Raw genomic sequence first — 18,436 nt, 5'->3', positions numbered from 1 at the left:
AGAGTCATACTCATGGATTTAACGGAATTACGGATAAACTGTTTCTCTTCTCGATGAAAGGGACTCGATCGTTAGTAAAACATACATTTTTATGTGATCATCTATGATACAACTCATCATGTGGCAAAACAGGCCACATGATGAGCTTTTCAACGTAGATATCATTGATTAAGCTCATTTTCATTGACCTTCTGAAATAGCGAGGTTAAAAATGAAACCGTTTAACACTTTCTTTGTCGGTGGCATACTTAATCTGATATAAGATTGACCATTAGATCTACTTGCCGGAAATCATTATATCCATGAACGTTATGTCACACCAAAAAGAGTCATAGTATTCATGGACTTAACGTCTTCCTTCTAAATTCTCATAATATAAATGTACTTTATGACACTTTTGTAACAAAAAGATATGGGAAAATTCATTTTGGCTTTAAGACAATTTCACTCTTATGCTGGCATTTGAAACCAAATTTTAAACTAATTCATCTAAAGATCGACAGGGTTTGTTTTATGTATGAGTTTTTAACTTTTGATAAAAAGAATAATTCCTTTTTTAAGAAAAAAAAGTTGAATTAACTCAAAAACCAATAATCACAAGTCATTGGTTAAATGATTTCAAGGTCAAGGTATAAATGTACCTACATTCACACAAAACATGTACTTTTTTATTCCAATAACCCGATTGTATAGTAGGATTAGCTAAGCCTATTAGGAGGGTTCATGTAATTCACACAGAAAAAGAGGACATATAGAAAAGTAACAAAATTGATACAATCCGTTGTCAAAAGTTACCTTATTGTGTTAGTTAATATTTAGACAGTGGATGTGTGTAAATTTTAAATAACATCCAGTTATCATTTTGACAACTTATCGTTGTTATTGCAACGATGCTTTGTTGTCATTTTTATTACTCTTTGTTTGATTTCGATAATACGGTAACATTCTCTTTCACAACAAAGCGTTGTCATTTTGATAAGACATTGTTTAACATTTTTCTAGTTAGCCACTGCTAGTCGTAAATCGAATCTATGTGTGTTTATGATTTGATGTTATTGAATAATATGGCATCAAGCTTGTTTTCCCCCTCTGTATAGTATAATTGAGGCCTATTGTAACAGAATCTTTAAGTAAGTTAGTAAGATGTAATGAATGTAGTAATTGAATATATAACTACATCTTTGTAAGGTTAACTGTAAGTAAGTAGTGTTTAAAAGCCATCCTAATGTGTGTTAACACTAGAATAACTAAAAAAAACAACTACAAATTGTTCTATGGTATTAAATAAATGTGTTGAGAACACACAAAAACTAAATACAAAGCTAAACGAGAAAATCGTAATAAAGAAAACAACTATAATATTATGGTAGAAAAAAACAAAAATAAAAGAGAAAATTAATTGTACGGGCGTTTTTAGTTCTTGTTTCTTTTATAATTATTTTGTAGGTTCAAAGAAGGGATTAACAATTAAACAAGTGTTAAATAAGTGAAAATAAATTAAATGTAAACTAAAACTAGATTTAATGGAAAATTTTAGTCGATGAAGGACAATTAAATAATGTCATCATTTTAACATTAAAATGGTGTTTATCATTTTTAACAGAATGTAATCGTTTTAAGTAGACACCATTAAAAAAATAATTTATATGGGAGTAATAATTTGTTTTTGTTTTCGAACTCAACAGATCTTTTGTGTTTAAACAATATACTTGTAGTTTTATTTTAAACACTATTTTTTTCAATTTGAGCCTTTTTTTGTGTTAAACTTGTATTACTTTCCTGTTCTTCATTAGCTTCTTTTACTCCCTTAGGAATACGCATTACAATTTGTTTTAAGTACTCGCTTGTATGAGGGTTGTATAATAGGAACCGCCTTTTTCTGTCTGGTTGAAATTGTCAAATGGGTGGAATTGCTAAATAAAGTAAATAAATTTATCCAGCCCTTGAAAAATTGCATAGTTTTCTGTTTTTTTTTTTTTAAATTATTAAATTAATTTTGTTGTTTGTTTTTATTGAACTTGTTTCATTTAACAAATTTAAAATCATTCATCACGAATCATTGATTCATTCAAGAGAAGATAATTAATCTCTTGTTGTAACAAATAAAGATTTACATTGAAAAGTAAGGTGTTAAAATTCCAGGAAAAACTTTACTTTCTTTTACTCTTTGCTCCATTAATAAATTACTTTTTGGATTAGTTTTTACACAAAAAATATCAATTTTTTTTTTAAATACTGATATCAACAATGACCGGACCGGTTATCCGATATAGTGCTTAGTTAAGTAGTTTGAAAGGAAGATGTACATATATACATCAAATCCGAAGAAATACACCTAGGCCTCTATCGGACCTGTTGTGCGTTCCTTAACCAGCAGAGATACAAGCCGATGCAATCTTTTCAATCTTTTACAATTTCATTTGAAACAAGTAAGAAATTATAGTCGGGCGATGCCGAATTATACCTTGCCTTAGCTATACCTATAAATATAAAATTGTGGATATTTAAGTGAAATTTTGATGGGGCTTTTCATAGGGGCTAGGATCATATGGGGCCCTATAATTATAGTATTCGTGAGGGTCATTAAGTCTAGTATAGAAGTTGATTTTGAAGCCTGCCTTGAAGGCCTTATCTCACAGTGGTCTTTTTCATTCACTGGGTAGACTTGAGAACGGTCTACCATCGCCCCTTTGTTCTTTAATGAAGAACGCAGGTGACAATTTTTGTACATTGGTTCTGACACAAGTACTTTGCTGGAGTACTCAAGTTATCTAATCTCTTGACCATTGTATGGCATCTGTTGATTCGGCAACAGCACCTAGAGACGTAACGGGTAGACTGAAGTACGATTCTTCAATAAGCCATAGGCATTGTTCTTACTCACAGGTTCACACTGTGGTAATTCTGATATGAACAGAGTAAACTTTGAACATATCTGGACAAGGAAGGAATATTCAATGGTATCATTTGTATATGATACCTTTCATCCATCATTCAACCCAACACACATCTCATTTATACGAGACATTTATAAGAGAAAAACATACGGCACATTTATTATAGGTAGACGGGTGGGTGAGGCCCGACGTACCCCATATTCACCCCGTACCATATACAATTAATACCAACTCATTTCCAACGCTTAGTCCCACAGTCACTCAACTGTGGTGTATCTGTTGTTTTCGGCAACAGCACCGAACTTATCCCGAAATATTGACTATTATCATGCATCAGTCTTTTAACCGCCGAATTTGGATTTAAACCACAGCCACTACGTGGATCCCGAAGGAACCTGAACCAACTGACCTGCAAGGACATAGTCCTGCGGGCAACTGGCCACCCGTAGTACCAGATTATGCGGTACTCTGGTCTGACCTCTGGCAATCTTTGCAAGGACTAAGCCAATCAGTAAACTGTAACCAATGTTTCAGTCCCGGCCAGACTGGAGGTATTGGCCACCTCCTTATACCCCGGGATTGCAATAACACCAAGGCGGAGGTGTCGCCAAGGTAACATGCCCGCGGGGGGAAGACAGACGAACGTACTGACTCAGAAAATGATTCTAAACCGATTGGTATACTCCAAGGTGTGTATATGACCAACATTATTGTGCTTTACAAACATCAGCACAAACCCAATATACCTTCCCCACTAAAGTGGTGTAGGGTATGTACCCTTATTAAAAGAACTATTTCTATTATAAAATACTATTAACCATAAATTTTATAAATAATGGATTATAAAAGATGTGGATCGACACTTCTCCTGTTGGGTATAAAAAATTCAACATAACCTCGTTCATTATGTTTTACACACATTTTCTATTGTTTTTAAACTTAACATCCATGCTATTTGTATTCCACTTACAACTGTACCGAAAAACTTGACCCAGATAGGTGAATTAATGACTTTAAGTATTGTGTGCTGTGTGTGTATACACCATTGAAATGATGTTGCAAAAGCGGCAGGTGTTGCAAATACGAAAATGTTGTTAACAAAACTAAAATAAAAGTGTTTTAATGGTCTAACTAACATTTTGTCAATAATGACGTGAATGAATACCTAAGTGCGAATACAATGTGTATAAAACTGTTTTTACTGGAAACTAAAAATGTCCAAACAGGTGTTGAACATTAAAATAGGGGGAACAAACAACAAGAAGTAGAAGACAATTTGAAAACATACACTTTTTTATAGCTGCACAAGTTTACATGTTTAAGAGAGAGAAAAAAACAACATTTTATTGTTAATAACTTTTTGTTTTTGTTGCACTTAAACACTTTAATCAAATTTAGCACTTAATTTTTTGTTTGCTAACTATTTGCTTGTATATTTTCTTTGCAAATTTCATAAATATTTAAATTTAAATTTCCTATTTCCTGTTTCCTTAATAACGTCGTTAAATTACGCGAATATTAGTTTTAACTTGCTTGTGTTATTATGTGTATATTTCCGCAATAAAATTTCAATCATTAAATATTTATTTTTTTATTAACACAAATTTAACATAATTTATATTTTTATTTAAATTAAAAATTGGATTTCTTTTGCACACTTTTTGTTATAAATTCTTATGAATTCATTTCATATTTTTTTCTTTTGTTTCTTTGAATTTTGATTATTTTTTTAATTTTTTTTCTTTTGAAGGGTTTCAGTGTTGTTATTTTTTGTAATAAACGCGTTTCGCGTATTTTTTTCTTCTTGTCGTCTATATTTATTTTTATTTAGTTGAAATTATAATAAAAAAATAGTTTGCATTAATTTCTGTTTCTTCACTTAATGTTTTACGATCTACGTTTCATTTAACAATGAAGTAAAATTTCACGAAAATTAAACATACAAGTTACACGACACACTACAAATGTACAAACGTTCTACAGTTTGACACAAAATGTAGACACGCATACACACAAACGTGTACACTAATACACAGGGGAAATTGTCAGTAGATGGGGGCGGGAGGGTTGTGAGTGGTGATGTGTGAGTGTATAGAAAAACACTAATTTTTAAATGTATTTATGTATTGTGTGTATATAATTTTCTATTTTTTTCGCTATACTTAATGCAAAGGTACAGAATTGTAAAGGAGTTAAATCTTAAAAAAAAATAAAAATATTTTACGAGGCAAATTAATTAGAAATTTCAGAGAAATTTAAATAATGCAAAAGATTGGTAAGGCTTTTTAAACAATTTATTAACAACAAAATAAAATTTTAACAATCGATAAATGTCGATTTGATAGATAAATTGTTGCTCATATAGAACTCGCATATCTCAGAAAATATAACAGCTGGAATCCTCAAGCATTTTTATGGACAAATTTGATATAAATATGAATATATATGGGGCATCCGCTAGCCGTTATATACCATATAAATGATATATAACTGTTAGATTCCTCAAATTTTGTCATTAGGGGTTTTGAGCTTCCCATAAGAATTAAATACTAGAAATTTTTAGAACTAAATTTTTACAAAAAAAAAATTTAAAATCGTTCTGAACATATCCTGGAGAAAAGGTGAACTTTCATATGACCTCACATATGAGCATTATACAAAAAAGGAAACTATAACAGTCAGAATATTCAAATTTTGCACAATGAACTTTAACATCTTTAACATCTGAATATATTGGGGGTGAAGGTTGATGTTTCGACATCAAAGCGCACATTTAAGTTATAATTTGTGAAACTAGCAAAAAAAGGGGCGTATATCTGGAAAGTTTAACTACTAGAATCTCAAAATATTTCACAAAGAACTTTAGAATATATCTAAACATTATACAAAAAACGGGCAATAAAAGGACTTGGAACCTCTCATATGAATATAATATAAATATTCTTGTTCTGAAAAGTTATGTGAAAATTTGGGTAATAAATTAGAGATCTAGCTTTTGGAGGTAACATTGCGCCTGGAGAACGCTTGTTGTGCATTGTTTTTCACGTATAATATGAAAAAAATTTTCGTCTAATGTTCAGTTTTTGAAAACTTGTCGTTTCGCAATCAATGTTTCTCAGAAATGTAATATCTGAAATAAGATCGATTTCAAGATTTTTGATCCTATTTTAACGAAGGCTAGCAATGACAGAGAAAATGTCACACCGTTTTCTTAGCCTCTCTTTTTACTATTTTTATTTGTCCTCCGGTAGTGGTTAGTGGTAGTAAGTGGTTAGTGTTCTAGTCTGGTAGCCTGGAGTTGGTGGGTTCGATTCCCACCCGTAAAGGAGCACACAACAGGCCCGATAGAGTCGTAGGTGTATTTCTTCGGATTTGATGTGTATACATCCTCCTTTCAAACTAACTAACTAACTAACTAACTAACTAACTAACTAACTAACTAACTAACTAACTAACTAACTAACTAACTAACTAACTAACTAACTAACTAACTAACTAACTAACTAACTAACTAACTACCTACCTAACTAACTAACTAACTAACTAACTAACTAACTAACTATTTTGTACAGTTGTTAGAAAACGTACTTCAATATTTATTAGTCCTCTTTTTAATAAATTAGATTATCTTTGTGATGCAGAGCTTTGGTAAATACAGATAAAGCTTTCTTATTTTCTCCTTGTTCGTCCAATTTCCTATAGTTGTTCCTGTAAACCTTTATGTCCAGATGCATATCGAAGTAATTTACGTGAACAACTACCGCGTTGGCCTTGTGTGAGCTTGTGTTACGACTCACCACAACGCCATTGTGCTTCCGAGATGCAAAAGCATCACAACATCACACAGCTTCTAGAGACGTAACCAGTAGACTGAAGAACGAATACTACAAATAAGCCGAAGGCTTTACTTTTACTCACAGAGAGCACAGTTTTCTTTGAACATCCTTGGACAAGGAATGAAAATTCAATGGTATCATTTGTATTAGATACCTTTTAGTCATCATCTTTTAAACCTTCTCTCTTAACTTTTCTTTCATCCAACACACTCATAAAGAACAACATCCGACACTCTCATTCTAGGTTTACAGTCTGGCAAGTCCCGTATATCCCTTCATTCCTCCTGTATCATATACATTTAAAACTAACTCATTACCAAAGCTAACTCCCACAATCAATCCTCTGTAAAACTATCTGTTGTCATCGGCAACAGCGCCGAACTTATCCCGAAATATAGACTTTAACCGCTATTCACTTTTCCCGCGAATTTAGGTTTAAACCACAGCCACTAGTGTTTTCAATGTTTGTTAGGTCCATTTTGTCTATCAGTTTAGAGACATCTTTGCATCATGTGATTCCGATCTTTTATATGTGACCAATGTTTCAGTCTCCTTTTCGTTTGCGATCAAACACATACATATGATGATTGTCTGTAATTGTTCAGAATGTATTATAATGCCGTTTCAACCCTGTCCAAGATCCGGGCTTTAGATTTGTTGGATTTATTCGCATTTTTTAGTTTTACGAATAATCTACATATTGTCTAAACATATAACGTTTGAATCCATTTACAAGCCCGGTGTCCTTACTCGTTCAGTGGTGTGTTATTTAGTATTTTATTTTACCTCGTTTTCTTTTTGTTCTTTATTATATTTTTTATTTTATATATGTTTTTTTTTATAATGTGTTCGTATTAGTTACTAATTATGACTGTATTAGTATTCATATATGTATATGTGTGTGTTTGAATATATGTATGTGTTAATTTTGAATTGTTTGTGTTTTTTAATTTTCTATTCTATACATGCAGTCCGTCAGTCCAATCACCACTTGTTCTCCTTTTTTTTTCTTTATCGTTTGTCGGTCGTGTACATATGTATTTTTTCGTAAATTATTTGTGTTTGGCAATCAGTCACTTCGTCATTTCGTTTTAGACAAACAAATACATATGTCTGTATGCATACATGCAATAACGCTAAAGTCAGTCCATCCGTTTTATTGACTCAACGTCAGTTAGCCCTTCAATTATTTAAGGTTAGACACTGGTCGTTCATTCTCTTGTTCGTTTATTTATTTACGTTTTTTATGTTTGCTACCAAAAGGTTGAGGGGTTATGTTGATTTTGTCCTTTCGTTTGTAATACATCGATATTAGAATCGCAGACTCTGTAAAAGTTTATTATGAGATCGCTTTGAAAGTGATCTAACATTAATTTAGGTTCTTCCTAGTATTGAGGGTCTATCCTTGTCCATTCGTAGTACAAAAATAAGTCAAAATACATTAATCTAAATACAGAAAATCCAGAAATAAGAACAAACTGGACAAAAGTTTTGAATTAATATATCGTTGAATGATCTTGCCCGAAACCATACAGATGGTTTCGGACAAGATCAGTTATAAGAAATAATTTTTATAGAAAATAGGCCAGAAACAGATCCAGAAAATTATGAGGTGTGTATATTCCTAATAATGTTTTGGTGATGGGTGTATAAGATTCGTCGGAGCCAATACTGTTTAATTATTTTCTGAACTCTTGTGGTTGTTGCTTGTAACTGACTGACAGCAACAATATTTAATTTTTTGTTGTGGTTATTTCTTGTCATTGTTGTTGTTGTCGGTTTCCATTGTTGTAGCATGTTGACCAGTGTAGAATAAACTTTGTAAATGACAAATTTATATACAATTTTTGTTAAGATGTTTTACCTTTTAAATGGATTATAAAAATTGATTTTTAAATTTTTTTTTGCTGGTTCTTAGAAAATTTTGCAAAAAAAAAACATATTAAATGTTTATAGATATATGAAAAAAAAAAACGCACAAATAAGTTCATTGTTAACAAATTGCAAGACGTTGATTGCGATAGTAAGTTGTTGGTGAAAAATTAAAACAAAATTTTTTAATGTAACTGCCAAAGAGGTCGCATACAGACTAAGACCTTTTAAATATAAAATGTAACAAGTTGTGAAGAAATGTTTTTATTTATAGTTGGGTCAAGAACAAAATACACAGCACATTTTAACCATTTAGAATGATTTATCGATATTTAAGATAAAATGAGTAATTATTGCATGTTATAGTAGAGAAAGAAAAAGAAAAGTGTTGTAGTTTGAAGGTAAGATATAGAAGATAAAAATAAATACTTTAAGATATCGTCTGGTGTAATGATCAATGAAGGTATTATCGAAAGATTTTTAGATTTTAAAATCAGCGGATGTTATTTGGATCTAATTTCGATGAAAGTCTGACAATGACAAAGTAGAGTGGAAAGTAAAACTCGGCAGCATGAGTTTCACTTTTCACTCAACATCCCCCCCGGGGGCATGTTACCTTGATGAAGCCTCCACCTTGGTGTTATTGCAATCCCGTGGTATAAAGGGGTGGCCAATACCTTTAGTCTGGCTGGGGCTAAGAAATTGCTTACAGGCTACTGCCTAGCATAGTTCTTGGATAGATTGAAAAGAAGTCAAACCAGAGCATTGCATAATCTGGTACTACTGGTGGCCAGTTGCCCGCAGGACTATGTCCTGGCTGGTATGTTGGTTGAGGTTCCTTCGGGATCCATTTATTGGCTATGATTTAAACCCAAATTCGCGGGAAGAGTAAGTTGTGGTTAAAAGACTGATGTAAGGTAAAGTCAATATTTTGGGAAAGGTTCGGAGCTGTGACCGAAACAACAGATACTCTACAAGGAAGTGACTGTGGGACCAATCGTTGGATTGTATATGGCACAGGGTGAATGTGGCATATGGCGGGCTTCACGCACCCTTCTACCTATAACAAATGTGTCGTATAAAAGAGATGTGTGCTGGGTTGTATGATGTTGGATGAAAGGTATCATATACAAACGATACTATTGAAATTTCCTTCCTTGTCCAGATATGTTCGGAGTATACTTTGTTCATATCAGAATTTCCACAGTGTGTCCCTATGAGTAAGAACTAAGTTCTCGAATTATTTGATGGATTCGTACTTCGGTTCACCGGTTACGTCTCTAGGTGCTGTTGCTGAATCAACAGAGGCCATCCCAGCTGCGTGGTTGTAAACGAAAGTGATGTTTTACATTTCGGAAGTTAAGCAACGGGGCTGCAATGGCCAGAGATTAGATAGCTCAAGTACTGCAGCAAAGTGCTTGTACATGGTCCTCTAAAATCCAAGTACAAAAAGTACCACCTGAGTTCTTCATTGAATGATTCAGGGGCGATGGTAGACCGTTGTTCAAGTCTACCCAGTGGATAAAAAAGATCACCGTCTGGTCGGGAATCATGCCAGGTACTCACGTAAACACTCGACATTTATTTCACTCAACAATCTGCAGAGTCAATTTTATAGTTGTGCGCGTAATCGTGTGTGTTTTCATAAAAAAAACGAGGAGACTTTTCGTCCTACTACAAGATTTATAGTTATACCAACCGTTTATTATTTAAATGTGCCTTATGAGATTCTTTTGCCCATTCGTCAAATTAACTTCCTCGAGCTTCCTTTCTCTTTAAAGTAAGTACTTTTCAACATTTCATATGATGTAAAGGAGGGTATTCAAGTAAAGCTTTCATACAATCCAATATGGTCTAATGTCGCTAACTAATATCGCTCATATATCCTTCCGGCTGTCGGTCAAATTTACACATTCTCTTATTTCTTAAACATCAGACTGGATGTAAGCTTTATGTTTCTGAATTTCCTAAATGAGACTCCAAGATATTTCTTATGTTCCAATTGATCATGACTTCTATCTGGGATCATTGCTGTAATATTATCTTATATACGATGGGGCACGTCTGATGTTTGTATATAGCCTTCCAATATTTTCAGTAGGACGTGTCCTATAACTGCCTTTGGTCAGTTTACTTAAACTTATTAGTCGTTTGGCTGCTAGTGTCGTTTAATATTTTTCCAGAATTTTAGTTGACGTAGTGTTCATGACACCACCTAGGGTAGAGGGGGGAACCATACGCCACTTTTTTGTGGCGTTGCCGAATTAAAACCTGAATACATATTCTCAATTTTGATCTTGATTCGTATACTTAGATATGTTGGCTTTAGTTTTAACCATTTAAATCATTTCTATGTCATCATATTGTAAACTTTTTTAACTTTATTGTTATTTCGCATAACTTAAAAAAAAAATTAAAACTATTTTTCACTAATTTTTTTCTATATTCTAACAACATATTGTTTTATATAACAGAGATTCCTTATAATTGGCGTATGTGCCACAGGGGCATTTCGAGAGTTTGATTTAATTTATTTTCGTGCTTCAAATGAAGATAGCTATAACCAACCATTATATTTTTTCAATCACAAAAACTAAAAAATTAATATATAAGTAATATATAATTGACAAAGGAAAATAAAATTTGATAATGTGATTAAATTGATTACTCGGTTTTCTAGTTATTTGGGTTTCGCATATGTGCCCCTATGGCGAATGATCACCTTTCTACCCTACATATATCCAAGTAGCATGTTCATTAAACTTACTGTAGTATTTTGATATAACACTTTTGGTCCTTTTTGAGCGCCAAGACAACTTTATTTAAAAAATGTTTTAACTTCAACATATAGACTTAACATTTTCTCTATACATCGACTTATCTTCACCTTCAGATTCAGCGATTTTTTTAATTTTGTCGGCTTATGTAATTTATACTAATAGCTGAAAGGATCTCTTAATTGGGCTCTTCAATCAAAAAAAATTGTTATACATATGTCTTCAATTAAAAAATTTCGTTATACATATCTCAACATAAACAAAAATCAATACTACTTCTACTACTAGTGCCTATTGCATAGATTCTTTGTAATGCAGGTCATGGTTTATTTATTTATTTATAAACAAAAATCTTGATAAAATATTTAAAACATTTAAATAAAATAAATTTTACAGAAATAATCCTTGAGTGTTATTTACGAAATATTTAAATTTCATTGCTAATTATTCAACCTTGAAAATTAAGCTGTCTGCAAAGTTTGTAAGTGCTTTTTTTTAAACAAAGTATTTGCTACTTTGAAAAGTATCAAACAATTTGTTTTCTAACTCAAAGCAAAAAAAACCAACAAATGTTTAGTAAAAAATGGAGTAATTTTACGACTAGAAATATATATACTTTCTTTCCGCTTCCAAAATTCATTACTGCGGTAGTTTTCTTTCAACACCTACAACTTTCAAATGAAAAATTTGTCGTTTTTTTCGGCTCAAGAATACTAGTAGAAACAAAAGCTACAACTGTCATCAGTCAAATAAAAAATAAAAACAAAAGAAATATTTTCCATCGTAATTTTTCACATTTAACATTCGTCCATTTGGACTTTGTTTTCTTTTTCAAATAGAAATGTTGATTTTTCGACACAAACACTGTAACTGGTCAGAGTTGTATTTTATGAATGTCGTTTTACAAATAAACGAACAAAAAAATGTACAATCTGACACTGACATTTTTGTGTTGATTGTTATGGCGACAATATTTTTATGGGGTTGTATAGAGAGAAAACAAAAATAAGTCCTAAAGACTCTTTAGAATACGAAAAAGACAATGGCAACGAATGAAGAGAAATAAAAACTGTTTTTGTTTAATTAGAAATGGTCGAAACTGCGTTTCTCTATTGGGAATTACAAAAAAATTAATTATTGTCTATATTGCACTACTCGGAAAATTTGAATACTCGATCAACCGATCTTGGCACAGTACAATGGATTCGGGGTATCCAATGAGTTGTTGTCGACGTTGAAGACGAAGGTAAAATATGGATATAACGGAAAAAAGGATTCTAGCAAAAGATATATCCGGTCCGAAATTGGAGGCTTTCTTGGTAATTAGGTCGGTAGTACATAGCATTTCAGTAAGTCGTCTGAAGGCGAATAAGATAAATATTAGAACTTTTTTATGCAATTGTTCTAGAGAAGTATCAGGCAGAAATGAGAATGATTTTATTATGAACTAAGAGATATATAGGAGTGATATGGAGTGTCTGTCTAAAGATAAGGGAAATATTAGGAAGGAATCGGTCTATCATGTTATGATACCCAACTGTGGTGACAGCAGTTAAGTTTCGTTAATTTGGTCTCGGAGTCGTACGATTCGCGAGTCGTACTATGATCAGCTCCAGTCTACAGTTAACCTCAATCTCTCCTGATAAACTCTCACAATTTCGTAGAGTTCATAAGGAATCCGTTCTTTTAAAACGGTTTACCGAAGAGAAAGTCGCCGTGCTCTATGAGGAAACTCTCTTTCGTAAGAGAGGAAACTCTCTTTCGTAAGAGATTCCGCAATAGCATTGTCAGGTATCTGTAAATGGCCTAGAAAACAATATATAGTGCCACTGTGTAATGTTTCGTTATCTCATATAGGGATGTCCGACATTGAAGAACCGTGTGTGATGTTGTATAAACGTCACTCATAGGACTTTGGGCGGCTTGACTATATGTGTTTGTTCGAACATCTGAGCCAGTTTTTCTGCTAATTTAGCCTGAAATATGTTACGTTGGTCAAACAACCATCTGTGTTGTGGATGCTCATGGAGTTTACCACGAATTGTGCATTTGCTGTGTGAAAGCAGTAGGCCGTGAGTGAGGAACCCACTTTTGCAAGGGAGTCCGCAATAATAATAATGGCCAGGTATCTGTTGATGACGTGGAAATATCGATTTCCACGTCCACATATATTGCCACTGTGGAATGTTTAGCCATCTCATTGAGGCATTGCGGGACCAAGTAAGATGTTGTATGTCAAATCCCAGCAGTTTGACAAAAAGTCAATGCATCCATAGAAGATAGTGATTTCCATTTACGTCTAAACACTTGGTTAGCTCTATTTCGTCTTTCGTCATGGAAGTATATTTTGTAAATAAGGTTAATAACAATCGTCATTTTAGTGCCCCCTTTGTAACAGAGAGAGTGGACATTGAGAAAACTAACTTAAGCATTTTGCTGTCTCTTCGTAGTATATGGGGTGACGAATGATATCCTCGTAGGAAAAGTACATGTTAAAATAGTTAGTCACCTGGACGCTCTGTGACTAGGAAAATCCTTAAATGGTATATTATATAAGTCCGCGTCTGATATAGGCATTTCGGGACTGTCCGACAGAACTGCTGGGATATTATCATTGAATATTCGATAGTTGAATATTCGACAGTTTCATCCCAAAGTACGGTAAATTGGACAAGAAGTTTGAAGAGAACTCTCGTTCAAGTATATGATATAAAGAAGCCACCATTAATGGCATTTTTTAATTTGGAACCATTTGCGAAGATCCATCATGTAGTTTTGATTGATTCCTTAATATTAATCTTCATAGATCATATTGATCTGACACTTAAAGTTTAATTTCTCGCAAATAGTTAATTGTGAAAAGGTGTACTGATCGAGTTATACGTCATTTAGTTATTGTTCTAAGACTAACCACTGAGTTTGGAGCTACATCTTGTGCTATTGGATTAACAGATTACAAATTCATCTTAACAAACAGCTTTAATGAATAGACTTTACTTTCATGTCGAGGAGCCATTTGTTATACTCAGGATTTACACAGGATTTCCCTATTGCTCTTTAGTATGAGTAAAGAGGCGCAGCCGTTTTGTTAAATCTAGATTGAATGCTCAAATTCCTTGATAGTTTCGAGTCCAGTATGACTCCAATATATCTTTTACTATCAGATAACTTTAACTTAACCCCTCTGGACTTTTTATAGACATGACTTTATTTCGATGTATATATTTATGTAGATCATTTTTGAAAAATGAAAAAAAGTGTTTTCGAAGGATATCGCAGGATATTATCTTTCTGAGCATTTAGTGATATTAAATTCTAAAAAAACGTATTTTTCATTGGAAATAAACATTTACTGTAGCTGTGAACTTAAAATAACGCTCTAATTCGAGAAAAGTGTAAAATAATCTTGGGACACTGGTTTCCTGTATACATGAAAGAGTTAAGCGGGAAAAAAGAGTGGGTTACTTGTATTTTCTGTGAAGAGAACAAGTAATCGAATTCTATATCGAACATGGAATAAATAACAACGAATTTCATTATTCCAATGTATGTTTTTGGTAGTTTTAAAATCCAATTTTAAGATGACATTTAAGTACATATATATGAATTTCAATTTCTCATTAACCCATAACACAAACCAATAATACCCTTCACACTAGAGTAGCGCCACATACATAGGTAACTTGTGTGTAAAAGGGGAAAAAGCTTTTACACAAAAAAAATCACAAAAAACCCCTTCTCCCACAAATAAAATTACTAAGGTAGTATGAACAAATACGAAAATGGAATAAACAAAAAATTATTGTATATTTAAGATTGTTATAATATAAATTGGTGATTTTACACACAGGTAAAAGACCTTTTTGTAAACGTAACGAATATGAAATAAAGAAAGGAATTTCAAAAGGTAAAACAACAGTAGAGAGGAAAATAAAAGAAATATTTAGCAGTTCAGTTTTGACCTTGAGCCATTAAAGCTAATCGTTCATATCAAATTGGAATAAATGTCTTAAATTATTTATTAACAATGACATTTAAGGTTTAATAAATATGTGGAATATGAAATTGTACATATATATGTATGCAATACATACATACTATATAGTTGTTTCTTAAAAAAACGTGAGCAAAATTTTATGAATATTATTTATGGTATGGGTGACGAAGGAGGTAAGGTCCTTTACTTCCTTTTTACCATATGAATATATTAAAACGGAAGTTAGTATTTAAGGTTATTTATGGGTTCGGTAAATATTATTGTGTAGCCAATTTTATTTGCCATCCAAAGACAGTTAATAATAATATTTTATTTCTTTTTGAATTGATTTAATATTTTTAGTTTTATGGATAATTTGCTAAAAATGTTTTTTTGTTTTTTTATACAAATATACAAGGGGAAGGATTAATATATCGAACACGTGTTATTAAAATTTGGGAAAATAGTATATTATCATAATAATAAGAAAATATGTATGATAGTGTAGCCGAATATGTTCGATGATATTACGATATACTTTTCTATACCCTACACCACTATTGCGGGAGGGTATTATGCGTTTGTTTTGATGTTTGTAACATCTGAAAATATTAGCCCTTCACACACCTTAAAGGTCGGCCATGTTCAACTACATATTCCGACTTGTTTTAATTACACCGTCCGACACTCAATTAGACACGAACCGGATGATATACGTCTGAAACTATAAACTTAATGGAGAAAAACTCTTTTGTTAGTTTCATTTCGTGATCCTGTGACCTTTTTAAAGGACTTCAAAGTTTTAAAAAGTAAATTTTTCAAAAAATATTTTACAATACTTCTACTGATCAAACAATCTCAATTTTAATGTCAAGCTAACAAAAAGAGTTGTAAAATATTTTGTGTAACTTTTAAGTTTATTCTGTTTGGATCAAAATATGTATTAAAAAGTTTTTTCAATATTTTTTTTTTAATAATATTAAAAATTTTAATAGATTTTTAAGGATATTTTTGACAGATTTTCATCCTAACGTTATAAAGTAAAAATAATACGAACTATTTTGCAACACCAAATTTAACATTGATTAGTAAAATTATTTTAAAATATTTTTTGAAAATATACTTTATAAAACTTTGAAGTCATCTTGAAAGGACAAAGGATCACGTATGAAAAACTAAATTTATAGCATCAGTCGTATATCATCCGGTTCTTGTCTAACGCCTAATTTTTTATCCTTTTGTTGAACGGTGTTATAGAAAAAAACATTTACGAAAAAATGTAGTTCGTTGGTTGTTCCGTTCGTCGTGACAGCTTGTGCTAAAGTCATTTCTTGTAAGATATAATGTACTGATGTAAAGTCCAAATGTCAGATTGCCACATGATCTCCATTCTATAGTTACTCTTAATTAAATAACTGGATAATGTTTAATAATGGAATTTGATCCTAGGCAATGTTTATCAATTGGAGGGCAATATGCTGGCAAAACTGTAGTAGTAATTTTTGCAAGAGAATGTGTATGCCTGTTAAGAGACGCTTGTCTTTCATGGACCATGTTTGATATCGTACAAACACCATTGCTGTCAGTATATATATATATATATATATATATATATATATATATATATATATATATATATATATATATATATATATATATATATATATATATATATATATATATATATATATATATATATATATATATATATATATATATATATAATATATATATATATATATATATATATATGTACAATGTACATACATATAAGAATCCGAACACAACACAGATGTCTTCACCGTTCTTTATTTTAAAGCCTGATTAGCATGATCTACCTTAGATGATTAATTCCATTTAATTCAAGAAGTCTATATAAAAAACCAAGTATTAATGAATATTCGGGCATAGCCGACATACACCAGACAGTATGTTAAAATGGGAATTATTAAAAAACAGCATTTGATTTGTTTTTTAACTTTATTCCGAAATGTTTTAATGCAAAGAGTTTGTATGAGGCCTGATCATTACAAAACTCAATAATGTCATTAAAAGTTCTATAAAACTAAGTTATGCCGACTTTTATTGACATAATGGAACATTTTCTTAATTATTAGACCATTTTCGTCCTTGGGCCAAAAAAGGTGTGTGTGCCAAATTTCATCAAATTATCTTAAAAATTGCGATTGGTATACCTTAAGTTGGGTATAGGACGAATATTTTTGTATGTTACAAACATCAGCACAAAGCCAATATAGCATCCCTATAAAGTGATGTAGGCTATAAATATTTTGGTGTATAGTAGTCAATAGTATAAGATCAAGACTACTATCAGAAAAATTTTCCTCACAAAGCACAAAGTATAAAAAGAGAAAAAACACGATAAAAAAAGTACTTGAAATCAGTACAATTCGTTGTCAAAATTGAGTTAACCACGTTTGTTAAATTTGGTCAACGGATGTCTATAAAATTCATATAATAACACTCATATATCATTTTGATAACCACCGTTTTAATTTCGACAACGCATCGTTTTCATTTCAAGTACCCTCTGTTTCATTTTGGCAATATACATCATTTATATTTGAAAAACGAATCGTAATGCAGCTTTGGTAACACATTATTTTTTTGTTGATTTGTTAACGTTATAAATTTCTTATATATTAGTTGTTGGTTTGTCAACCATCCGTAAATACTTTGACAATGGATGTTATTGAGAAATTATAATCATTTTGGTATCAATTCGGTATGAGGCGTGTCATATTTAAAAATGTATTTTTCCTTCTGTGTATAGAATGATACCCAGAGCAAGCATTCACAAGATACAAGCTTTTTACACTCTGGATTTTGTGTTTATAACAGAGATCCATTTGATATTCTTTGGACTAAAACTTTAGGCTTTTCTTACTGCTTTATATACATAGTTTGGAATCCAGATAACTGACAGATATTTAATACTGTCAGACAATTTTCATTTTTCACTTCTGGAACTCAAACTATTTTAAAGCGATTTCAGTTCTTTTCGATATTGTATTTAGATTATGATTTATGGAATATTTTTTTTTATTTTATGCATAA

General features: G+C 31.7%; 1 protein-coding gene across 1 annotated transcript in view; it reads right to left on the bottom strand.

The window, feature by feature from the left end:
- The window catches only part of LOC111678130 (serine-rich adhesin for platelets), a 91,600-nt gene that overhangs the window by 67,437 nt on the left and 5,727 nt on the right, over nucleotides 1–18,436 (bottom strand). The gene's annotated exons all lie outside the window — the stretch shown is intronic.

This window comes from Lucilia cuprina, chromosome 2 (assembly GCF_022045245.1).
Source record: "Lucilia cuprina isolate Lc7/37 chromosome 2, ASM2204524v1, whole genome shotgun sequence".
Classification (NCBI taxonomy): domain Eukaryota; kingdom Metazoa; phylum Arthropoda; class Insecta; order Diptera; family Calliphoridae; genus Lucilia; species Lucilia cuprina.
This window is presented reverse-complemented; position numbering and strand designations above follow the sequence as displayed.